General features: G+C 35.0%; 1 protein-coding gene across 2 annotated transcripts in view; it reads right to left on the bottom strand.

The window, feature by feature from the left end:
- CALCR (calcitonin receptor) overlaps positions 1 to 26862 on the bottom strand; it is a 150457-nt gene that overhangs the window by 111234 nt on the left and 12361 nt on the right. Inside the window, exon 1 of one of the 2 annotated variants that reach the window (XM_025379945.1) lies at positions 24682 to 24976. The exons of the other annotated variant lie outside the window; for it this stretch is intronic. The gene's annotated coding sequence lies outside the window, so the exon portion shown is untranslated. Of the gene's footprint in view, positions 1 to 24681; positions 24977 to 26862 lie in introns of those variants that run through there. 2 annotated transcript variants of the gene reach the window in all.

Genomic DNA, 26862 nt, shown 5'->3' with positions numbered 1-26862 from the left:
CAAGTCCAGGGAGCCTACAGTGTTTAGAAATACATAGATAATCCTGTATGGAATTATTCAAATACAAAAGAGAACATTTATTGAATTATAGTAGGTGTTTTATATAGAGCGTTCAATCTATATAGAATCCAGTAGAGAGACTGATTCTTGCCTTCATCTTACAGATGAGAAAACTAAGGTTTAGAGAATTAAAAACTTGCCCAAGATCATTAAATCAGTCAGTAATTAAGCTGTGATGCTAATCTTCCCAGCTCAGTAAACTATAGTGCCTCTCAACATTATTTACTAATTGTTTCATGGCTGTTTGTAATCTTTCCATAATTTTTCACTTGAATACTCAGAAATGAAAGTAAAACTCACTATTATTGAATCTTGCTGACCTACGATTTTTCATTTTATACTTATGCTCTAGTTCTCTAAGTCCAATCAACATTTCCTGTAATAATAAGACACAGCTTATATGAGACATAGGTAATTACACAACTGAAATCTATGGGATAATATATCCTAAACAAGCTGAAGGGCAAATATTATTCTTCCCACTAAAATAATTACACCTAGCTGGGTATTTCTCCATGGAAGTTTAAATTTCTTAAGTACATGGGCCCGTCTTAACTTTTTATTCTTTAGCACTTAAGCACACCTTTCATCAGTAAGTATGAGGATGACATAACATTATGTATGCTAAAGTCTTATGAACTGAAAATGGACACACATAGTGATTGTTATGACACTACTACTTCTATGAATAAACTCACAGTTTTTGAATGCATGAGTAAATAATGTTTTCATAGAGACCATAGGGCATCTCTCCTTGGTCCAGTAGTTTTCACTTGAGTTATACAGAAAATTACAACAGACCGTCAAAATCGAAATAATTTCATATTTTAAACCAGAAACAAATAACCTCAACTTATTCACCAAGGGCTGTGTATGCTCTTTATGGATGTGTCCTTGGCCTAAGAGGCGGTGACGACTTCTGTGACGACATTATGAAGTTAGATGCAGACTAAGCCATATTGTGGGACCTTTGGAATTACCAAACAAAGCCGAACTCTCTTGCTAATGCTATAATATGTAAAGTTCTCTGGTTAAAAACAGAATTTTTAGTTTAAAAATATATTTGAAATAGTTTTTTGCATCCACTCAAATCTCAGCCTTCTTAACCTGTATCACATTGAATAATTTTGTGTATTTATTTAATGCTGCTATCTGTATGTATGTCCATGCTAGTGTAGATAATGCATTCAGGTTAATATTTTGCTACTGCCTTTGAGGAAAAGGAGTAATTTAACTGGTGAAGCTGTCCAGTTCTTTCTTGCTTCCAGTCATTGATTTTAAGTTGTGTGTGCAGCAAGTGTAAGAGCACTTTTTAAAGTGGGAAATAAATCCTGATGGCTGTTTTCTGTGCTAAATGCCTCTTGCCCCTAGACAGACACACACTATTTCATGGAAGTGAGTGGCATACTTTGCCAGTAGGCCTAGCCATTAATTGTGTTTGTGCTCTAATGATCCGCTTAGAGAAATCTGTCTCATAGTGCCATTCACTTCTGTTTAAGAAACGTTAATGTGTCCTATTGACTAATTTTGGAAAGAAAAACCAGAGACTTTGCAGAAAACTCTGAATTATTTTGATTTTATGTAAAGAATAAAATCTCTAAGAATTATAGAGAAAAGTGGACTGCATCATCTTTTTCTTTTCCCCCAAGAGTAAACCTTTTTGTTTCTCTTATATGTTTAGTAACTTCTGAATTTTTTTGTATATTCTCATGGAGTTTATTTTTACTATTCTTGACTTTTTTTTTCTTTTGGATCATTCTTGACATAAGACATGAGTGGTGGAATTTATGTATGAATTGTGAATTAAATAATGGTATTATATCACTGTTAAATTTCCTGATTTTGAGAACTCAGCTGCAGTTATCTAAGAGAATATACTTGTTCTTAAGGTGGCTCACGCCTGTAATCCCAGCACTTTGGGAGGCCGAGGCGGGCGGATCACAAGGTCAGGAGATCGAGACCATCTTGGCTAACACGGTGAAACCCCATCTCTACTAAAAATACAAAAACTTAGCCAGGCGTGGTGGCGGGTGCCTGTAGTCCCAGCTACTCGGGAGGCTGAGGCAGGAGAATGGCGTGAACCCGGGAGGCGGAGCTTGCGGTGAGCCGAGATTGCACCACTGCACTCCAGCCTGGGCGACAGAGCGAGACTCCGTCTCAAAAAAAAAAAAAAAAAAAAATACCCGCAAAATATTTTAGGGTAAAGTAGCACAATGTTTCCAACTTACCATTAAGTGATTTAGAAAAAACATAAATGTCAAAGATTATAAAGAAAATGGATTGGAAAACCTGGATAAAGAACATATAGGATTTTTTGTTACTATTCTTGTGACTTTTTTCTAAGCTTGAAATTCGATGCAATCAAAAAGTAAAAAAGAAAAAAAAAAAACTAATGTTAAGAAAAAGTTGTGAGGCAACTTTCCTCATTTTAAATAAGCATTTATAAACATTTATTAAATTGTTTAGTGAAGTAATAAAGTTGTTTTATCTTACACAGTGTTCCAAGTTTTAGGTTATAGTGAAATTCTCTCATTGCCACCATCTTCTAATGTGAATTTAGTACTTCAGATGAGAAGAATATAGTTTAATATTTTGGGTAATGAAGGTATCATTTGCTAGGTTACCTCATGGAACTGCAGTATATCAGAACAGATTAAGACAAATATTGGTGGCTGAAATGGGAACACAACTGATGTCTCCTGATGTTATTTTTCTTTCACTATGTTGCATTAGATAATGCTTTTATTAGTTTAGTTCTACAGTATACATTTTCAACTCTTCAATTTACAGTTTTTTTATGGTTATGATTATTTTAAATTTAGCCTTTAGCAATTAGCTTATTTAATCATTTCTTGCAATTTTATTTCAAAAAATAACAAAAATAATTTTATGTCAATTACTTAACCAGCTTGTTACAGTGCTTTCCATGAAACACATTTTACAAACTTCTTATCCTTGTTTTGATTATATATGTGCATACACACACACATACATACATACATACATACATATATATAAACCATCTGGATGAAAAGTCAACATTTTAATCTCTTATGAAAAGTAAAACAACATATTTGAGAGGTTTGTATTTTCCTGACCAAATCAATGAAATTGACTAGTTTATATGAGATCGTTTTGTTTGGGTCCCAAGACAATGTATTTTATGGTATCCCATTCATAAATGTAAACTTAGTTTATTAAAATGGGTATTATTAAATAAAACATTTATCATATTTTTCTAGTAGAAAATTAGCCAAATCATGTGCTCAACATGTGCATTTTAAAAGAAATCACTAAATTTCATTTTAGTGATCATTTTGCTATAATAATGGAAAATTAATGAAGAACATAGAAAATATAATAAGGGACTAACTTAAATTGTTAATAAAGTTAAGCACTCAAAATACCTTAAATATCATAAGGTCTTTTTCTTTATTGGGACCTTTGTGGTTATTACAATTACAAAAATAGCCAAGAAATGCATAGTATGGTTCTACTGAAAAAGCAAACAGGCCTGGATAACATATCTTTTCGTGTGTCTGACTTCCTGGATAGATGATTGTCTAGTTTATTCCTACCCTCTGGGGTATTCCCAGCATTTTTAGTGTGAAGAAGTATTTATTTCCTGTCTCAGTTTCTTCTGCTATAGTTTTATGAAAGTTATTCTTCTTCCACTTTCAGTGGAGATAGTGAATACTTATTTTTAGTTTTTGGAATTAACATATTTTTAACATCATTGTATGCTGAGATCTTCCCTCAGTTTAGGGCTTCTATCCTGGGCTAGGTAATGTTTATTCCCTTGATATTGAAACTATTCTGTTTCTCAATCTTTAAAATACCTTGGCCTTCTTTCCTATATTCTGGTGATACTTAACCTGTTGTTTTTGTTGTTGTTGTTGTTGTTGCTGTTTTTGTTTTTTGTTTTTTTTGGATTGCAGATCTCTTTTGTGCATCTGATGAGAGTCACTGACCTTTCTCTAGACAGATAGGTGTACATGCTCAAGACTTCACGAACCTTTTCATGTGTGCTGTGCCTCCTAGAGATTGTACATGTACCCTTTGGAATAGAGGTTGTCAAAATAAAATAATCTGCTTAGATGATTATTTAAACAGTGGATTCCTGAGACCAATCCCCTGAGATATTAGTTGAATACAACTGAGGAGGATCTAGAATCCATATTTTAACAAACTCTAGGTGACACTGATGTATGCGGATGGTGTTATATTCGAAAACAGACTCCTCTAGAGTTTAAGAGTCTCAGATGAAACATTTTCACTCTATTCTTCTTCCAGATTTTGTATTTCTCAACTCTTAGAAGAATCTAAACTCAGAGATCTTATATGCTTTATTCAGTATGTGACGTTATAACATGTTGATATGTTACAATAGCTTCTCAGGCAGTTTTCTTCTCATTGTCGTTCTTTCCATGTATAAAGTCCATTAAAATCCCCGGGGTATGGATTTATGAAATCCCAATCAGTAAATCAAAGGCCCATCTCTCCTCTGAAGTGTCTTGTGAATTTCGTAGCCTATGATGATCTACATTTATTGACTATATCACTTGTTTGGCAAATATATCATGTTTTATGTATTCAAAATCTTGGTTGCCATTTAGAGTAGGTGTATGATGATTATCTCATTTCTGCCATTTCAATCAGGGACTTTTAGGATCTAGTATTATATATCTGTTTAGTTACCAATTACTCAGCCCAGTGTTCTAGTAATACTGAGAAACCTAAATCATTCTTGGTTGATGAATGCGTGGCTCTATAAAGAAGTGTTCCTCTGAAATCAGTGACTCTCCTTATGAGTCTCTGACAATGTATTCTTTGGTCAATTACACCCAAAGAGTCATTTCTAGATGGTGTACATCCCTGGAATCAGGCATATATAACCTAGGGTTATATCCCAGCTCGAATATTTATTGTGTGTTCTTGTGCAAGTTACTTAACACCTCTGAAAGGCTTGCTTTTTCCATATGTAAAAGGTGGTTGCTGAATGGGGAAAGGCAGAACATTCTATGGCAAAGGCTGTGATGGAAAGAGCATGGTGTGCTCCAAGAAGTAAAAGAAACTTCCCTCTGATGTAATTCTAGAGAGTAGGAAAAAGAAGCAGTTCACGCCTTTGTATGACCTGAACTGAAGAACACACGTCAAAGTAAGGATTTGTGGGGCCGCTGTCCACTGCTGAAGACATTCCAGGTCTACAATGAAATGAAGCAGAGGAGCATACAGCAGCAGAGATGAGAATAAGAAAGTACTTCCTGGTTTCCTACTAGGCTTTCAATGCCTAGTTCAATTCCCTTCAGGGAATTGTGGAGAGAAGAAAGAGAGTAGCTGCTTTCAGATTCGGAAAGTCCACGACCCTAGGATTCTTCCAACAAAATACTTGTTGCCCTGATGACTGCGAATTAATTTTTATGTGCAATCAAAAACTCCGATTAATTCAGCAGGACTTGAAAAGCAGGTAATTCAATATTGGACCTGGTGAGTTTTCAGTGCCTGTGAAAGGGTTGCATGGGTATACTAAGTAGGAAGACAGCAGTCAATGGGTAGGATACTACTCTTTTGTATGGATGGCAGGTAAATACATTGGCCCATTTGAATACAGTCATTCTGTTTTTGTTAAAATTGCAGTTGAAACTATTTTGTGCTGATGTTCAACATTTTAAATACATGGTACCATGTATTAAAATTCTGTTTGAATTGAGATCCAATAAAATGTTTACATTTATTGATAAAATTTCCAACTATTTTGATCTTTATGTAACTCCCTGTGTTTCTTTATTTGCATTTACTTACAGCAAAAATAAAGACAAATTTAATGCCCCTGGTAATCAGGATATTTTAAATGGCTAACAAACTTTATCTTTTCTTATTTCTTTTAATAATTTGTATTTGTTTTATCTCTAACTGTCCTAATTTTAAAATATGCTCAAACTTTATGATAGCTCTAAGGAAAAAGATATACATCTTTATTATATTTAAGTGGTATAAACAGAGAATGGGAGAATATAAACATTTCTCTATAAATCAAGTTAATTCAGCATCTTTCTTTGCCCACTCATAATCAGGATTCAGTAGAAAACAGTTCAATATTAATAGCAAAAAATTCAATTTCATTAAGAAAAATGACAAACGAGTGATTTGGCATTAGAACTCACTACAGCCTTATAAAGACTGAAAAAATTCAGATATGTTTTGGTTTATAATTTGTAAAATATGATTGCCATGCAAATTCACTCCACTGGGCTGAACAAGACATACAAATTGGATTATAAATCTCAAAGTATCAAAGTCAAATTATGACTTTGTAAATGAAACACCAAACTTATTTTTGAGACAGAGTCTCGCTCTGTCGCCAGGCTGGAGTGCAGTGGCGCGATTTCGGCTCACTGCAACCTCCGCCTCCTGGGTTCAAACGATTTTCCCGCTTCAACCTCCCGAGTAGTTGGGATTACAGGTGCCCACTATCACACCCGGCTAATTTTTTTTTTGTTTTTTGTATTTTTAGTAGAGACGCGGTTTCACTATGTTTGTCTCTCTCTCTTGACCTGGTGATCCGCCTGCCTCGGCCTCCCAAAGTGCTGGGATTCCAGGAGTGAGCCATGGCGCCGGCCTTTATTTTTACGGTAAAAGAGCAACATAATTGAAGTTAAGTGCTAGAAATTGGGGAAAGATACATTCACTTCTGTATTTACAATAAATATTGACTTCAGAAAAATATATTGAATACTTTTATTATTAAAAAAAATCAGCTGCTGAGGTGTTTTATGTTCTTTTGGTATATGATAGGGCTAGAGGACAGCACAAGATTGTGACTTATGTGCTAACATACAAAGAAAGCTGCTGAGTGCAATTCAAGTTCCATCCTATCCGTTTGTCCACATGCAGATTTCAAGAGCTATATGGCTGGAAGTATTCACCCTTCTTAAAGAGTTTGGTCTATGGTTATCCACGGTAAACTGGATCTCCAGACTTCTAAATAATCCCTACAGTCTGCTATAGGGCATTAGACAAATTTGTGATGTTTTTACTTTCTGAGAAACTCTTTGATGAGCATTATGTTAAAATTCATATTAGCAGCTGGTATTTTTTGGACATAAACACAGTATGGCTGATTACATAAAATTTGGAAAATCAGAAAAAAATACATAGAGAAAAAATCACCAAAAACTAATAAATGAGTGATAATCCTTGCTGCCATTTTGATGTTTACCTGTCAGTCTGTTTTTCTATGAATGCAAATCTATACAGTGATATGTTGCTTAACAACAAAGACAGGTTCTGAGAAATGCATCCTTGGGCGATTTTGTCATTGTGCAAATATCATACAGTGTACTTACACAAACCTAGGTGGTATAGCTTACTACACACCTTGGTTGGACAGGATAGCCTATTGCTCCCTAGGATACAAACCTGTACAGCATGTTACTATAATGGGTACTCTAGACAACTGTAACATGATCGCAAGTGTTTGTGTATCTAAACATATCACACCGTAGAAAAAATACAGCGGAAACACAGTCTAAAAGATTTTTAAAATGGCGTACCTGTGCAGGGGACTTATAAATGGAGCTTACAGGACAGGAAGTTGCTCTGGGTGAGTCAGTGAGTGAGTGGTGAGTGAATGTGAAAGCCTAGGACATTACTGCACACGATGTAGACTTTATAAACACTGTACACTTAGCCTACACAAAACTTATGAAAAAATATTTTTCTTTCTCCAATAATTTATATTTAACTTACTGTAACTTTTAAAATTTATGAACTTTTAAATCTTTTGAACTTTTTGGCTCTTTTGTAACAACACGGCTTAAAACACAAATTGTACATATGTACAAAAATGTTTTATTTATTTCTTTATTTTATAATATTTTTTAATTAATTTTTTTCTTTTTAAACATTTTTGTTAAAAACTAAGACACAAACACACACATTAGCCTAAACCCACAGGGTCAGGATCATCAATACACTGTTTTCTACCTTCATATCTTATACCACTAGAAAGTCGTCGGGGCAATAAGACACACGGAGTTGTCATCTCCAGTGATAACAATGTTGTCTCTGGAATACCTCCTAGAGGACCTGCCTGAGATGGTTTTGCAGTTCACTGATTTTTTTTTTTAAGTAAGTAGAAGGAGTACATTCTAAAATAATGGTAAAAGGTATGGTATATTAATACATAAACCATCAACATATTCATTTATTATTATATATTATGTAACGCACATAATTGTATATGCTATACTTTTTGTTTGTTTTTTGTTTTTGTTTTTTGTTTTGAGATAGGGTCTTGCTCTGGGGCTACAGTTATAGTTGTATTATAGTTGTATATAGGGCTATAGTTAGACACACCAAGCTGGTGTGCAGTCGCACGGTCTCTGCTCAGTGCAACCTCCACCTCCCAGATTCAAGTGATTTGCATGCCTCAGCCTCCTGAGCAGCTGGGATTACAGGTGCCCACCATGGCAACTGGCTAATTTTTGTATTTTTAGTAGAGACCGGGTTTCACCGTGCCGGTCAGGCTGGTCTCGATCTCCTGATCTCAAGTGATCTGCCCACCTCGGCCTCCCAAAGTGCTGGGATTACAAGCGTAAGTCACTGTGCCTGGCCTGTATGTTACACTTTTATACAACTGGTAGTGCAGTAGGTTCATTTACACCAGCATCACCACAAGCATGGAAAGTAAGGCTACAATGTGAGCATGGCAATGGCATCACTAGATGATAAGAATTCTTCAGCTCCATTATAATCTTATGGGACCACTGTTGTTTATGCAGTCTATATTTGACTTAAATGTCATTGTGCGGCCAATGATTATACATATATACACACACACACCTGAGAACATACAGTTATTGTGCATTTGGGATCATACTGTAACTAGTTTTTTTGGCTAAGATTTTTTTCCAATTATATTTTTTTCCAGGCCCAATTTTTTTAAAACCAAAATTTTAACAACGACACATTAGTCTATCAAATTGTTAAAACTATCATATTTAATATTTTAAATTATTGCTTAATTGTATTGTTTCTTCCATTACTGGTCTCAGTAATTATTATAATTAGTACTTAGGGTATATTTATATGTGATAATAATTGCTACAGTACTTCTGTTTTTTATATTTTAGTAGAAATTAAAAGTAAACAAGGCATAAACTGCTTAACATACAAACAAAATAAAAAAGCAGAATAGAAATTGAAAAATTTACGGCATAACTTAAGACCAATCATGACAATTATGACAATAAACGTAGTTGGAATACACTCTTCCATTAAAATATAGTAACTTCTAATTTTGTTAAATAAAAATATATCCTGCTTACATTGATAAGAAACTAAAACAAATAATGAAAACATTAATGAATAAAATAAAAACGAAATTTCTTCTGATACCAAATATTAATAAAATGGAAGAAGGCTTAAAAAATTAAAAATCAGGTGGGCTAGAGTCTCCATACGCTAGCTAAGGCTGGGTGTTCACAATTTTTTAAGAAGTCTTCCAGTTTGTAGGCAAATATTGTACTAGTTACATTTGTTTACCTCTCTCATCGTTAGTAAATTTGAACATTTTTCACGTATTTGGTTAAGACTTTTTCTCCCTTTGGTATTTGCTTTCTATTTTCTTTGCATATTTTCATATTAGTTTGTCATTTTTGAAAAAATTTTAAAACATCGTGGATGTATTTTTAATAAGTTGTCTATTATATAGATTGTGATTTTGCCTTTATTTTTCTTTGTAAATTTTGTTTATGAAGGTTTTTTTCACACATAAAAGATTTTAGTTTTGCACTGTATGGTATTTTGCTTTTCTCCTTTGAATAGTCTGAGATATAGACTCATCTACATGTTTTTCTAATTCTTCGTAGGTCTTTTAATTGGAAGTTGGAATGGGACTCACCAAGCTTCTCAGCAACAGTGTGACCTAAATGACAATTCCTTTATAAAGGCAGATTTGGCCAGGAGGAGCTTGTGGCAAATCTTCCCACAGCTTTCCTCCAACTGCTCAACAGCAAAGATATTTATGTCACTGCGAATCTCTACACCTGTGGTCAGTGATTTCATGCTGCTCAAGGCTCATTTCATGCTGAGCAGCAGGAAAGGCCGCTGTGCAGCTTTCCCAGGCTGAATATGAACTCATCTTTTCTGGAGCTGTCCCACACTTTCCCCAGACTGCGGAGAAGGGCAGAAAACATGCTCTGTGGTACTATTGTTTGGACTTTTTCTTTAGGCTGCTTCACGGATAAGGTTGGGCCTGCTGCAGGTTAAGTTGGTGGGATGGAAAGGATAAGGTACTCATGTGATATGTCTCTCAGCCTACCTTGTAAACACAGAGGCCTTACACAATTGCTGTTCCAGTTGATATTATTATCAGGAATAAAGGAACTTAGTTGGCTCCTGGATAAAATATGACTTTCATGTATGCTGTTGCTTTTCAGGTTACATAGATTAAAAATCCTGTCCTCTGGCTGTAGAGTGCTGGTTTTGTTAAATTTAGACTTAGAAGGGAAATAAATATTAAAAGAATTTAAACTATCCAATGTAATTTCTGCCTCTAGATAGACAGAATCAAACAAAGTGAATTTTGGTTAAGAAGTTGCATTTAACAGAAATTTAACGTGGTATGTCCTCATATTAGGATTATGTTGAATTAAAAGATCCAGGTCAAATGACCTTGCCTGCTGGACTTTGATGATGTTTTGCCAAAAAATGATGGAAGTCCCATCTTTGGGGAAGCTGATGCTAGGCTAGCCAGGACCCTGAGAACATGTTTTAAAAAGACCCTATGCTGGCAAGAAGTATAGAGATTACTTCATGGGACTTCTGAATTACCGATTATTTTTGCTGGATTTTTGACACAGTATTAAAATTTTTAAAATCTAAACAAAAAATAGCTGTCAACTTCCTGAAGTTAAACTTTAGTCCTGCAACTACCACGGGATTGACCTCATATCACCCCTTTTTCATCATCTGACAGGGTGGAGATTGGAGCAAAAGCAAGGAATCTCCTTACTACTACACTCCATGCTTGGGTTTCTCTTGGACAAAGTGAGCTTTTCTCTAGCAACTAAGCCTAATTAGGGATTAGAGTAGGGGCTAAACAAATGAAACAGTGATAAGAAGCTCCCCTACATATATACATTTGAGCACACTCTCTCCCCTTACTAAAAAAAAAAAAAAAAATACTGCTGCAAATTAACAAATTCAGAAAATGCTGATATGAAAGAGAATCCCATATTCTAAGAAATTTTTTTCCATAATCCCATAGGCAATATCAATATTTTATTAATAGGATGTGAATAGCCCATTAACTCTAACAAGGTCCAGGTATCATGCAAGGTCCATGTACCATGCCAGGTGTTTTATTATAGAGCAAACCCCTACACCCTGTATTTCCCAATAAAGTACTGGCTCACACCTGTTGTCCTGAGGTAATTATTAATAACATCCCTGTTCACTCACAAAAGTGTACCAGTTTGAATGACAATTTATATGGTTATACTATTTTTATGTGACTGATTACCCTTTATCTTAAAGAGAACTGTGACAAAGATGCTATTATTATGATCCTCACTGAGGAACTGATTTACATAAAGGGTAAATAATTTATTTAAAGCCACACAGTATTTAAGTGTCAGTAGCTGGAAGTCAAACCCAGACTGTCTGGCCTCAGAGCCTGAAATGGTGGCTTCCCAACATTTGTCCTGAAGCTGGGCCCATAAGTGAGCGTCAATTTTTTTTTTTTTTCCAAGATAGGGTGGAGTGCAGTGGTGCGATCACAGCTCACTGCAGCCTTGACCTTTTTGGCTCAAGTGATCCTCCCACCTCAGCCTTCTGAGTAGCTTGGGATAACAGGCATGCATGACCACACTTGGATAATTTTTGTATTTTTTTGTTTTTTTGGTAGAGATGGGGTTTTGCCATGTTGCCCAGGCTGGTCTTGAACTCCTGGGCTCAAGTGATCCACCTGCCTTGGCCTCCCAAAGTGTTGGGATTACAGGCGTGAGCCACCACACCCTGCATGACTTCTAATTCAAAGGATATTATTAGATTGGAGGAGAAACTGGATGCAGATTTGGGTTCTCTTCCTCAAGATAAACTGCTATGTATGCCTTCATTCTCATCTATATCCTCCCATAGTTGGGTAAAGGGGATATGTGAGTATATGAAGGGACAAGCTCTCAGAAGGCACCTGAGACGAAAGTGCAGAATGGAGATAGAAATTCTCTCACCTGACTCTAGCAAATTCCAAAAAACAAAGGAAAAGACCCTTGATCTCATGGTACAGACCTCTTAGAACCTGTTATCTGACTTGTGGGAACTCTACTCTTGGCAGATCTGGATGAAAGCTAGAGATTGCATATTTTAGCTGGTAGTTAGGGTCACCAAAAACATTATGTTAATTTATAGATCGCAGTCCCCTTTATAGTTTATGTTATACATAATGCTATAGATAGCACTGCAGTTTATTGATTTCTAATTTCTGAATGCAGAAAACGTTGGGGGATATATAAACAAATACATGAAAAGTACTAAGTAAATTGCATTCGAAATATCATTTATTATCCTGCTAACAAATTTACTTTTTTGTTACTTAAAATTTCCAATGCCTTAAAAATTAGAAGCATACTATTTAATTTGAATAATTTTTGTAGGTGGCTTTGTCCATGAAAACCACATTTGTCCTGATACTCATTCAACAAAGAATTTGAAGCAGGCCATACTTAATTTGCTCCTCTGTTTTATGGACAGGAAAGCAGAGATATGGGTGATCTACTAGAAGTCCACACAGGTCAACCATGTGGAGTTTGAATTAGAATGCAGGTGCTCCCAGCTCAATCACAGCAATAGATAATCCCATGCAATTATGTTTCCTCACACTTGGAAAGTCACACCTGAGTATTCAAAGCAAGTAATTGGTCCCAGTAACTTAATGGGCTGTTTCTGAATCCACTTGACCTCGCTATCATGGACTTTCAGGTGTGCCATCTCATCAAAGGCCTCAGAACATTGTACAGGGGGTAGTTTGCCCCTAAAAAAGGAGCTTATGGAACTGTCCTGATTGCTTAAACATAAGAACAGATGTTTATTTCAAGGCCACACTCCTCATGCTTCAGAACATTGCTTCCCTGAGACTTCCCTAAAACAGTGGTTTTCAAATAAGTATACACATAACCCTGTCTATGGAAATTCTTTCTAAGGGGGAGGGCATATGAGTAGTTTTGAGTTTCAGTTATTGGGTTCTCAATCTCTGTATATTATCTTTCCTAAGACTGATCTGTCTTACAACTTGTCTGAGGTATGAGGAGCTCTCTTTTCTCTAACTCCTGTTCATAAACACCCTTCTCCCACTTTACAAAAGAACAAACAAAACACAAAAGCCCACCTCTCACTCATCTTGGATAGAGCATCTTTTTGGGAGATAAAGAACCTCTTGGCTCCAACACTAGGGCTTGTTGGCAAAGGGAACGACTCTAATGACCGGTTAACAAAGCTTTTTGCAAGTCTGGTGGTTTCCAGTTCTTTGCTTTCAACAAAATTATAGGAGGATCTAAATAAGTTGTTAAGCTGAAAAAGGATTACACATAATTCTTAATGATCAATCATCATGTGATTTTTGACATATAACTAGGGAGGAATTTATAGAACCGAGGGAAATAACTATAATAAAACTCCAATTTCACCTACTTTTAATATAAACATGTTTTTCAGCACTGAGGTCAGAAAAAACAAAATTATGAATAGAAGTGAGGGTAATATTTGTGTACTTCTAGCAAAATATAATCTTTGAGCATGAATACATGAACTAGTTAAAATAAAGAAAAACAGGAAAAGAAAAACCCAAAACAAAATACTTCACTGATCTCATTAAGAGAAGCATTTGTAAAAAAGTTTTACTTTAAATACTTACGAATTATTAGAATTCATAATGTAGTTACGTTGTCTTGGCCAATTGTGAGTTGATAATATTTGTAATAATTCAATCCAGAAGAATTTTGTGTGTGTGTGTGTTTATGAATGTAAAGTTTCATTCCCTGGGACTTTTATTAAGGTTTAAATTTTTATACAGTTTTTTTTTCTTTTTTTCCCTGAGAATTGTAATGCTGTGATTATAAAAATTTTCAAGGAAAAAGGTATTATGTTGGATTTAAGTTATTTCTTTATTTTTGGGAAGGCAAATGGAAATATAGTTACAGCATATGACAAAAAAAGATATAGAATTTCTAACTGTTAAGTTTCTGCCAATTATTCAAAGAAGGATGTCTAGTTGATCATTTAGCTTTTTGTGACTTCATGTTCTCATGTTTACAGTGGAGGGGTTGGATAATCACCATTTATTATTTTAGCTGCTGAACTCTTTATTCAGATGGAATCTTAAAATCTGAATGACGAGAAAGTATTCTTAGACCTGTTTTTTTTTTTTTTTTTAAATAACTAAGGGCAACAACATATTTTTCAAATGATTATCTTAGTTCTCAAGTCTATTCCCTTTTCTCAACTAGGGAAGGTAGAGAGAAAAAAAGGGATATCTGATAGAAAAGGGAGAATGAGATCCTTTCAACTACTGAATTTTCCAGTTTCCTGAGCATTCTAAATTTGTAAACCATTTAAAATACTCAGCTTAGGAAGTTGTTGTTAAATAACATAAAGACAATTGCCCTGGAGACTAAGAGAGGAAGTTAATCATGATTTTCCATAGAAAGTTTCCTAGGAGAATAATTTTAGGTTAGGATTTGTGGTTAAGGTATCAAAAATGAAAACATCAAATTAAAAACATTGAGACCTTGATTTTAAAATTCATTCAAGCAATCCAACTAGATAAGCCTCCTCTATTAGGGGTCAGGGCTTGACGAAGACCTTATTAAATAAAATTAATGGAAAATGCAAAGCCAATGGGGCAGCTGTGTGTCTTTGTAACCTAACTGAAACGTAAACACCATGAACAGTGTGAAAACATTACCATAATAAGTGCATTCAAGAGATGCTATCCGGGAGCTAACCTATCCAAAATGACCGCATGCTGCCGATAGGGAGCACAAATAGGCAATTCAGTTTCAATCACTAAAAATCTCATCTTCTGAAGAGATCAGACTGGCAATATAATTAAATGCAATAATTTGCTTCAGAACATAAATGATAAGAGTTCATCATTTGTTGCACCTTAACTAAATACAACAATATGTCAAAATATGAGGTGGAATCTTTTTTAATTTAGAATAGAATATTTAATCAGCTTTATTTTTAAAAATAATGACTTGGTTAGATGGCATTTACTACATATTCTATGTATATCGTTTTGTTTTCCCTTTAAAGAAAAGTTAGTGAAGAAAATTGTCAATTTAGGCCGGGCATGGTGGCTCACTCCTGTAATCCCAGCAAGTTGGGAGGCCGAGGCAGGTAGATCACCTGAGGTCAGGAGTTCGAGACCAGCCTGGTAAACATGGCAAAACCCCGTCTCTACTAAAAATACAAAAAATTAGCCAGGCGTGGTGGCACATGCCTGTAATCCCAGCTACTCAGGAGGCTGAGGCAGGACAATCGCTTGAACCCAGGAAGTGGAGGTTGCAGTGAGCAGAGATCATGCCATTGCACTCCAGCCTGGGCAACAAAAGTAAAACTCCGTCTCGCGGGGCGGGGGAAGGGAAAGAAAATTGTCTTGTCAATTTGGTCAATGTTGGCCGCTTTAGTATTTTTAGAATTCACGATAATTACAACCAAGCATTTCCATTTGGGTGACACACACACACACGAGAGAGAGAGAGAGTTTTGTGACAATTGCTAAAGGGTATCAGACAAGAACAATATCTGAATGCAATGACAAAAAACCTACTTGATATATTCAAATAACTAAAATGCATTGATGTTTTTGTCTGAATCATCTGCATAATTTGTACATGTGACCTTCTTGTTGTTTACTTAGCTACTACTATGGTTCAACTGCAAATAGTGCACCTGTGATACCAGCTTCTAGCAATCCAACACAGATATTCTTGTTTCTACAAATTTTCACTTCCAAGTTTACTAAAAACATCTGTAATATTTAAAGGTATATTTTAAATTTATATGTGCTTCTACTTATCTCTGAGAAGGAAAAAATAATTAGACATGTATAATTTAAATATTTGAAGGAAGAAGGCATTATGAATGAGTCTAAAATTAGCAAACCAACACAAAACAAGATATAAAAACTTGCAAATTACTTAATTTCAAAATATATTTCTACAAATGGAGTAAATATGCTGAGTGTATGTGAAAACACCATGTATAAAAGCATGTCCGTCCTGAGATTTTCAAACAAGTTAAAGAAAATTCTTTTTAAAAAAGGCAAAAAGCCATTAACAGAGTGTTAACACTGCGCCACCTAATGGAGAACTTGTCAGCTCCTAAGAAATGCGCTCAAGACCTTGAAATGTGTACTTCATCAGGGAGGGTTCCAAGAGCCTTTGTTAGGGATGAAGCTCTGGGTAAAACTTTCTCAACTCATTTAACAAGCGATGCCCCTATTTATTACTGAGGGCTTTTTGCTGCCATGATTCATATGCTCATTATCAATTCTTAAATGTTCAAACAACCATAACAACAACTTCTTCATGGGTTTTTTAGTGCCAGTTGTTTTGGGTTCCATTTCCACAAATACAGTAATAACTTTATTTGTAGGCACTAGGTCAAAAGTGACAGCAAAAGTAAAGAGGAGTTTGGTAAAATCTTGTAGGAGCTTCTGGTCTACCACCCTCTGACCCTTTGGGAAACAAATTTGAGAACCACCCTTTGTGGGGAGCATCTCCTGCGTGGAGAGAATGGAAGGTGCCAGTGACCTCTACCGTCAGCAAAGGTATCTGTAGTTTTGGACTGTAGGAGTCAAATTCTGCAGTATTTTGCTTTATTTTACAGATCTCACAAATGTGAAATTATATCCTGATGATATAGCGTGTTAAGTCTATCTAAGTAGAGATTTCATATTTTGGTAAATATGATTGAGATAAATTTTCAATATAGATGACACAACTTAAGAAAAAGGTCTGTCAGCAGTGAAATGGATAACCATAATAAAAAGAACAGGACATTATATTGAAATATTTACCCTGAAATCAAAGAATGTCAAAGTGGCAAAGAATGTGCAGAGCATGTCGACCTTGTGGCTACGAAGATGTACACTAAAACTCAGGAAGTGAAGGGATAGAAATAGTTTAATGCAGAGAAAAGCTTGAGTCATCACATTCTAGCATTGCCATTTATCAGCTGAGTGATCTTGGGCATTGTTAATTAGCCCCTCAGACTAAATTTTCTCATCTGTACAAGGTAAATGGGTTACCTAACTTACAAAGTGGCTATGAAAATTAAATAAGGTAAAATGCCTAGCTAAAGTTCTCAAAGCCAAACAGTTGCTCAGTAAATATTATGAGCTTAGCAAAGTCACAAAACCTGTTGGCAGAGCTGGAGATGGAACTCGGGTGTCCTGATAGTTTGTGTGATGCCCTTTCCCAGGCCACACTGTTTCAGGTCTTATGTTAAGTCATTTAAAGCTAAGATTCAGCTTCATTGGTATACAAATGAATGGGCCTACAAATATGATTTCAACTAAAACTAAGGTCAAGGACTGATCTTTATGAACCCATTGATTGGCTATATTTTATTCAGCACCATCTTTACAAAGCCACTTTCACAGCCAGGAGTATGGCTGAATCAGGTTTGATATAAAACCTTTATATTAAACCACATCTCTGTAATTATTCCTCTTTGGCCTTTTCCAATGTTCTCTAGAGGACAGAACTAGACACCTAATTTCTTTGATAATTAGCATTATCTCCAAACATGAGTATAGCACATTAATAGATTGTTAAAGATAATTTGTGAATCTCAAATAACAAGAAATTGACAGAGCTCATAGGAAGAAATGCTCAAGTAGAGTTCCCCTCTTCCCTATGTAGCACTCCTCCCCAGTAAAAAGGGGATTTATTTTGTCCAGATGGACATGGTGGACCATATTCAGTGTAGCACATGTCACAACTTTTGGGAAAGACCCAAGAAATTCTTCCTCACTGGATGAGATAAACATAGCACTTGTTTCTATGGCAATGGTAAAACAACAACATATCCATCTGTCTGGCTACATAATGGACACCTGAACTCACACCTTCTCCTTTCGAAATACATCATGTTATTTTAGGGGGAAAAAGTTTTCAAATAAAATGAGCTTTTATTCAATTATGGGCTATTTAAAAAATCTGCTATCTCCTTTCTCATCAAATTTCACGCATGGTGGAGATATTTCACTGACAAGATGTAGATTGTCATCCTGTGGAAGACAGTGTAGATTGGTTTGTGTTGCTCCATCAAAGGTGCGAACCAGAGGGAGGGAGATTTTGGTTCAATACGTCAAAGAGTTTCCAGAGCTGCTCAACAAGGGAAGAGCCGGGAGATCCTGAGGAGGTACTGGGTATTAAGGATAGGATCCTTTAACAGACGGAAGTTTGGTCCAGATAATGAGCAAGATCCCTTGTTACATGAGCATTCTGTGGTGCTAGGTTTACAAAACGCATGCCGTAGAAATATGTTAATGAAAACTTACCCCCCCCTTTTTTTTTTGGCACAACAAACTTTGGAGGCAGATTAATACAAGTGGTAAAGACACAGAGTGGGGTCAGATTTCCTGACAGCTCTGTCAATAAGCTCTGCTCATTATCATTATTAACTATATCACCTGGGCAAGCCACTAATGTTTTCTGTGCCTCAATGTCCTCATTTGGAAAATGGGGCTAATAACAGCATATATTTATAGTGTTTATTATGATGATTCTATGGATTAGCACATTTGAAGTGCTTTGAAAAGCGCTTGGTTCAGACTAATCTTCTGTACTCTTCCACCAAATGTTAGTGTCTTCTCCCTCTCCACAAATTTATATTGTATTTGAGTATACAAGAGGATGTCTGTGTGATCCAAAAGCAAGCAGGGATGGTAACTACATGATACAAATCCTATCACATCCCACTCTATTGCCATGATAGATACTGTCTTCTAACATGCCACTAAATCCCACTGCACTTAAATGTGACCTCAGCATCCTTCTCAAAGCAGAGATCTAGAGTAGACAATGAAAAGAAACCTATTTGTCATTTCTGCTTTTGTAAGTTTGTTTAAGAAATTTGGATTTAAACTTTAACTGTTAAACTTGTCAGGGTCAGAGATTAAACCTTCCATTGCTATATGTACTCCACTTTTTGCTTTGCTGTGACATTTCACATGGGCTTGTCAAATTACTACAAGACTGCTTTTGTCTGTTTATTTTTTTATATGAGAAGTTGTTATCATGAAAATTAGTGTATAAAATATGCCTTGTTGGAAACATCATTTCTATTACAAGTCATGTGTTAGACAATATATTTATTTCTCATGAAATTCTATTTCCTAGAGTTTGGCAAGTAAGGTTTTCAACACTTGCTAGAATATATCTGTTTCTATTCCTTATAGAATAAGAATCATCTTACACATGCAAACTTTCCTTGAAGAAAGGAAAGAGATCAAAGAAGATAAAAGCTAGACAGCATGAGTGACCTCAATGATTAACACTCAATGATTAACACCTCAATGATTAACACCTCAAAGTTAACACTGTCATAATTCATTTCCAACAAGAGATTTATACTGATCACAACCCTTTCTGGTTGTGAGAACAAGGTAGCTAAACCTACGGAAGGGAGAGATGAGAAAGGACTATAGCAATATAGAGTCCAGCAATAACACACTGGGAAGAGCAGAAAGTTTAAGACCCATTAGCAGGCTTATTTCCAGTTTAATCTAAGCACTATGTTCCAAAGGGAAGTCCCATTTTCCAGGATGGGATAAATGCAGAATTCTGAAGGTAAAGATGATAGATGTTCAAATTGCCAGGCCATATATATATTATATGTACATGTCATTTTAGAAAGTACACAATACCATTATTTGAGCACTTATTCTGCACTAATCATGTGCTGAGAACCTTACTCATTCAGTCTTTATTGACACAGTAACTCTGAGAGCTAGGATAGTCCCTATTGATTATGTGAGAAAATTGAAGCACGAGAAAATCAAATTGTTTTTTTGCAGGCCATGTTTGCAGTAACTAGCAAGACCAAGACTTGATCTTAGAATCTCTGACTCCAGAGTCTGTGTACTGAACTGCTACACTGAGGGGACTGGTGGTGCTGGTTACAGGGAATTGTCAGGTTCCATCTCCCTTGGGCTTGAGGGCTGCTGGGAACTTCTGTGTAGGCAGGTCGCAGCCAGATGACAGGGGATGTCAAACAGACATACTACTCATGTGTCAGTCCTCTGCACAGCACTGGAGAACTCCTTGGATGAATAAAAGGAGGTCAGGGTTTGGTAGCTGAAAGCGGACTTTTACCTGATCATGCTTCAGCAATGCCCTATCATTTCTGTGCTTGAAACAGTGTGGGTACGGTTAATGCAGAGTCCTGAGGGACTATGGGTATGCTAGAAAAAGACTGACTTATTACTCTCAAACTAGCTATAGGGAAGAAATAACAAGCCTGCATACTCCTGGGGTCATCTGGAATAGACAGGAAAGGACTAGAGTTAGCAGCCAAAATGAATTTGATAGTGGTTTAAACTGCAAAAAGTCACTTATGGAGAAGGAAACAAAACAAAACAAAACAAAACAACAACAACAAAAAAACCTAAGCATTTTGAATGATGTCTACCTTCCAGTTGTTTTGAAAGGATTTAACCTTTCAAACATTTATCAAATGGGAAACATTGAATTCCAAACTTGGTAAATAGTTTATTGGTACAGTCCAGCAATTATTCAAAGTGGCATAGATTAAGCACAGCACTGAGTTTATCATATGTTTATTAAAACACGTAGAAACATAAAGCTAACATATAATCTGAAATCATGTTTTTAAAAACAGGTCTTAATAAACAAGAACTTGATAGGAAGGAAACTATACTTGGGATAATCAGTGGACAGATATTTATTGCATTTATGAATGAACAAGTTTTTCTGCTCTATTTTTATTATAATGAAAACACTCATGTTCACTGAGGTCTTTTAGAACAACAATGAAAAGAGTAAAGCTCTTCTGTGATACTGAGGTGACTCAAATAGCAATTGCTTGGGACAGATATTTCACACTGTGTGGCTTCCCTTAACCAAACACGGCATCCTGCAAACAGTTCCTAAATGAATATGGCCATGGAATTATTTCTGAATCCATTAAGGTTACCCTTAAGTCATCAAGATACTTGGGGATACTTGAATTTTTTTCCCCGGGGCAAGTGTTTGCTTAAAAACAGTAGAGTAGGGATGCAGAAAGAAAACAAATGGAATTTGGATGGACCTCATTGTCAGTGGCCTGATATTGGCATGAAAGCAAAGCCTGACACTAAAGGGCACTGATACTCTTGAGTCAGATATAAGTGAGAAGTATTTTCCCAATATTCTGAGATCCTGTTCAAGAACAACTGGTCTACAGTGTTTGAGTTCAAATGTCTTTAAATGTCTTTCACTTTTTCATTAAAATTTGCTTTAAAATATTTTCCATTATATATTTTTTTCTGATTACCTTTAACAAAATATGTATTTTAAATTATGAAATCTAAACTGGAGATAACTTTTGTTTTGTAATTTATTTTATGTGTAAAAGTTTTCCCTCATACCCATTCTACATCTCCCACATAACTCCTCAGAAGTAGAAACAGTTAACAATTTGAGGTTTACCATTCTAGATATTTTTCTGTGCACATAGGCATGTGTAGAATGTATAATTTTATACAACAGGATCTTTTTTGCCTCTCTCTATATATTGTCCTGAAACTTTCTTTTTACTTATATATGATGACCATATTTTCATGTCAGTATATATAGATCTGCCTCATTCTTTTAAAATAGGTGTATGACATAATACATTTGAGTATTTCCCTATTGATTGGCATTTAGGCAATATCCATCTTTGAAATACTACAAATGATACTGCAAAGCACATTCTAGATGCATCTAAAGATAAGTACAGAAAGACTCGCATTTCTGTAGGGTAGAAAATATGTAGAAATGCTGGGCCGAAGCATTTAAGATTTGTAATTTTCACAAGCAATACTAAATTTTCTGCTTCTCTTTGATTATTAGTGAGGCTAAATGTCTTATCATAACTACCTTGGCCATTTGGTTCATCTTCCATGACTTCCTACTTTTTGTCCTTCTTATTTTGAATTTGTAGAAACTCTTTTTACCTCTGTGTTTAATAACTTTGGAATCAGAGAGATCTGAATTTGAATCCCAGTTTTGCCTCTTTCTTGCTAGATGACTGGCACTTTACCAAATGTCTCCAATTCTCAGGCTGCTTATGTATAAAACGAGGATAATAAGAGTACACATCTGATAGTTTTTATCTCTTTAAAAATTTTTTAAATTGACAAATTAATATTATATATATATTTATAGTATGCAACTTTATGTTTGGATATATGTATACATTGTGGAATGGCTAAATCAAGCTAATTAACATATGCAAGAAAAAATGGTAGTTTTTTTCTTAAGTCTTAAAAATAACACGGTGATTGTAAATTTTTAGAATGGTGCTTGGTACAGAATATGTGTTCAATGAATATTATTTGTTCTATACATTGTGAATACTTTTTCTATGCTATTAGTTGGAGTATTACTATTTTCAGAAATTATGACCATATAGAAATTTTATATTTAGATATAGTCAAGTCTTTCATTCTCTCTTTATCTTTTGGCTTTTGGGTTTTGTGTTATGTTTATGATTATAACACCTAGATTATAACAAATATATCATCTTGTATTTCTCCTAGTATATCAATATTTGTTTCTGAGTATGATAGAAGGTAGATATCTGTTTTGAATTTTCTGTCATTTTGACACTGATTTAAAATGCCAATGTTATCATATACTAAATTCTGATATGTTCCTAGACTCTTTATTTTGTTTCCTTAATATATTTATCCGTTTCTGTGTCAGTACTGTAGTACTTTAGCTATTTCAGCTTCATGGTATGTTTTGACCCTTGAAAAAGCAAGACCCTAACTCCTTTTAATCTTTTAGTTATATTTGTTTATTTGCTTATTACCTAGTTTGTGCTTTAGAGGCTTTCAGGGAAATGTCACCTTGTCTTTATTATAATTGCCTAAAATAATACTTAGCTCAGACTAGGCACTCAATTTAGGTGAGTTGAATAAACAAACTTAAATCTCATAGTCTTTTTTAACACCTATTTTTTTGCTGTTCCTTAAAAATTCTTATTGATGAAATTAATCACGAATACAGAAAACAATATAAAACAAAAATATAAATACCCTTCTACCTACTGCCCTGTATCCAATTTTCAGAAAGAAATACAATTCTTGTGCTTTATAAAATTATTTTTCCAGTAGTAGTAGCTTTCAAAGCAGTCATATTGGTAGAATCTTTATTTCTTTGTATACCATGGTTTGATAATGTTTATTTATTTATACTATTTAAAATGACATTATTTACTCTGCTATTTGTTTTAGAAAGAAAAAATATTTCCTGGAACTTGCACCTTTAGTGAGTTAGAAGAATGCCATTTGAAGAAAATAGAGCTTCATTATTTCTCTGTATCTCTCAAAGAATCAGTAGAGATATTGAGAGGAAAAAGGTAGGTTTCACATGTCTTGCTGTTCTTGATAGTCATTTAAATAAAGACTCTTTTTATTGTATTTATCATCATTTAACTGGAATGAAAAAAAGCAACTTTTTTTTTCCTTATTTATACAGTTCTGTCTCATATAAATTTGGAATATTGGAAAGAAATTACTGGAAGAAAAGAAAATACTAGAAACATGGGTAGTGATGAAGCAAAGAATTTGAAATGCTTCACTCAAAACCCCTTGAACTGTGGAAAGGATGGGGAAGAGAGTATGTCAAATGAAATCCCTAGGAAGGAATGTGAGTTTGATAGCTTGACCAACAGCATCAAAATGACCTGAGAACTTACTAGAAATGCAAATCCTTGGGCCTCACCTTAGACTGAATCAGAAACTCTGGGAGTGGGGCCAGCAATCTGTTTTGACAAGCTCTTCGGGTGATTCCATTGCTGATTAAAGTGAGAAAACCACCACTTGAGTACAGCAAGGAGAGCAGTGTGTTGGGATGACATGGAAGGTTTAAAAATCTGTCAAATAACAAAAAATCCTTGTCCCTGTCATCAACTTCCATGTCATGAGGATAAAAGGGAAGTGGGAAAAATTATTTGAGAAAATATGGTAAGACTGGCAGCAAATTGTAACTTTAAAAATCAGTAGGCACATTAGGCAAGCTTCTACCACACCTTTTTCTTACCCAGATTCAGGCACAGAAACCAGGCTGTCCAAAGGACAGCCCTGCTTAATTAGATACTGAGGAACCAAAACTTTTCCACTCCCTCCCATCAGTCCCAAAGATGCAACAAATCAGTTTACATGATTGCTGTTCGGCAGAACCAGGCCAATCTGGTTTTCTACAGCTTGCCTATTAAAAAGTGCCTTTCACACCCTCCTGGGTTATGTACAAAGACCTTCGACCTTTTGTAGCTTAGCAGAATGATTTATTTGTGTCATTAGTCAATCTCTTATTTCATCCAAAATATTTCCATTACCTGAAATAAACCTGCAGTCCCAATGATGAAAGCTGTGTCTCTCCTCACTTTTAACAGTAGTGTTAAGTTGCTGGCAAGATACTCAGGTACTTAAAACTTTTTTTTTTTTTTTTTTTAATATTTCTACTCATTACTTTTAATGGAGCAAAGCTAATCTTTGAGGAAATATTTCGGTCTTTTACTGTAAATATTTTCAAGCCATTTTCATAAATTGGGGGCAGCAAAAGAGATTCTCAAACATTATCTCCCACCCACTCTCTCATACTTCTCAGTGGTATTCCAGTGTCTTATAACTCAACTTCCCTTTGGAGATCGGGGCTTTGTTATCCTTTCTGTCTGGTGGCTGACAAAACATGTAACAATCTCTCTGCTGCAAATTTGCACCCTAAATAACAGTAAGGTATGAAACTTAATAACTGTTAAATCCTTTAAGTTTGTGATGCTCATTCTCACAACACCATGTATATTCAGTATTTACTTGTCTCTGAATATATTAGAAACAACTATTTAAAATCCAAATCTCTGATGAGCTCAAAACAAGAGATGGGACCCTAATAAGTATGTTACAGTAAGATAAAAATAAAGCCCTCTGAAAGAAAGGAAAAGAGATTGTTTTTCCTTCCTCATTTTCTCCCTCTGAGAACTGAACTATGTCATACTTCTGCTTTCTCTTTAAAAAGACAGAAACTCTTTATTCTTTAGAATTATGATGAAAATAAAGTTTTTAACTAAGGAATCAGTGACATGTCCACTTTTTCTAATTTTCCATTGACAATTAAAACAATGTTCTACCCTAGAGAGATGATGTCACTCTCCAGGTAATTTAAACCAAAAACAAAATAAACATAAATAAGCACACTGACTATTGGTATCTAACCATTTTGAAAAATATATCTGCTGGTATGCACCTATTATACATTGAGGTATCTTTTATAGATATAAAAATTATTGGTCCACCTTCAAATTTTATCTTCCCTTAAACTGGTGACCTTCAGCCACAGCCTCCTTTATGCACTGTAGGATCCTACTTTTCAGATTATCTGAAAAGCTTTACAATTTTAATTTATACGTCTATTTGTTCTAATGCAACTTTTATTGGATTGATATGTACAATGAATCATTTTAAATTTTATTTGATTTTTCTACTTAAAAGTTTATTTGCTGTGACCATGTGGACAAAGACATCAAAGACACATATCTACAGAATGGTGGAGGCACATTTAGATCAGTGGCATTTCTCAGCTTCTAACCATTACTAAAATTGTTGTGTGGGATAGTGAAGAGAAGGTTTGGGATTCATATAGAACTGTGGGTGAGTGACAACCAAAAGAAACTTGGGGGATGCAGATAGAATTTGTCTCAAGCTCCAACTTCATCACTTAACCAGATGAACTACTTTGACTCATGCTTTAATCTGAGTTGTAGTTTTCTCATTTGTAAAATGAGGATCATAATAATTGCAACAATAGATAGCAGTTATTGACTGCTATAAGCCTTGTGCCATGACCAAAGTTTTCCTACATTATTTAAAATCCATGAAATAATCCTTTAAGATAGAAACAATTCATTCCTAAAAGGAAACTGAGGCTAAGAGAGGTTGAATAATACTAATAAGAAGTATGTCCTGTTGCATTTCCTTTCTGTTACAGTAGCACTGTGTCACGGAATGTTGGGTGCAGATCCAATGAGATGCTGAATGTGAAAGCACTTAGTAGGTTGCAGGCACATGACTCAGCCAAAACTTAAGTGTTTTGTATTTGAACAGTGCTATTCTGTAAAAATATGTTTACACACTAATAACATCATTTTCTTTCAAGTGTAACCTGCATCATTGAAAATTCCTTAAAAACCATAAAATGGTACTGACTAGCATAAGGCTTAATCTTGGACACTCTTACAGAGGTTGCTTTGGGTACCACCCTTCATTCCCTAAGAGCATTTTTGCTTTTTCAAAAGAGCCCAGATTTTTAAATTTTCCAATTAATAAATACAATTCCTTCTCCGTTGTCCACAGTGTGAGGCAGGGGACATATGGTTAAGAAAGTTATAATTTTTAATTAAAAAAGTTTAAAACTATACTATCATCAACTATCACCATCATTAGATAAAAAGAAGGGATATTTTTGATCCAGAAAAGGAAGGATATAATCCCAGAACCAAGTGTGATTCTTTAAATTGAAC

This window comes from Theropithecus gelada, chromosome 3 (genome assembly GCF_003255815.1).
Source record: "Theropithecus gelada isolate Dixy chromosome 3, Tgel_1.0, whole genome shotgun sequence".
Taxonomy (NCBI): domain Eukaryota; kingdom Metazoa; phylum Chordata; class Mammalia; order Primates; family Cercopithecidae; genus Theropithecus; species Theropithecus gelada.
The sequence above is the reverse complement of the archived record's forward strand: the minus strand, read 5'-3'. Positions and strand labels throughout refer to the sequence as shown.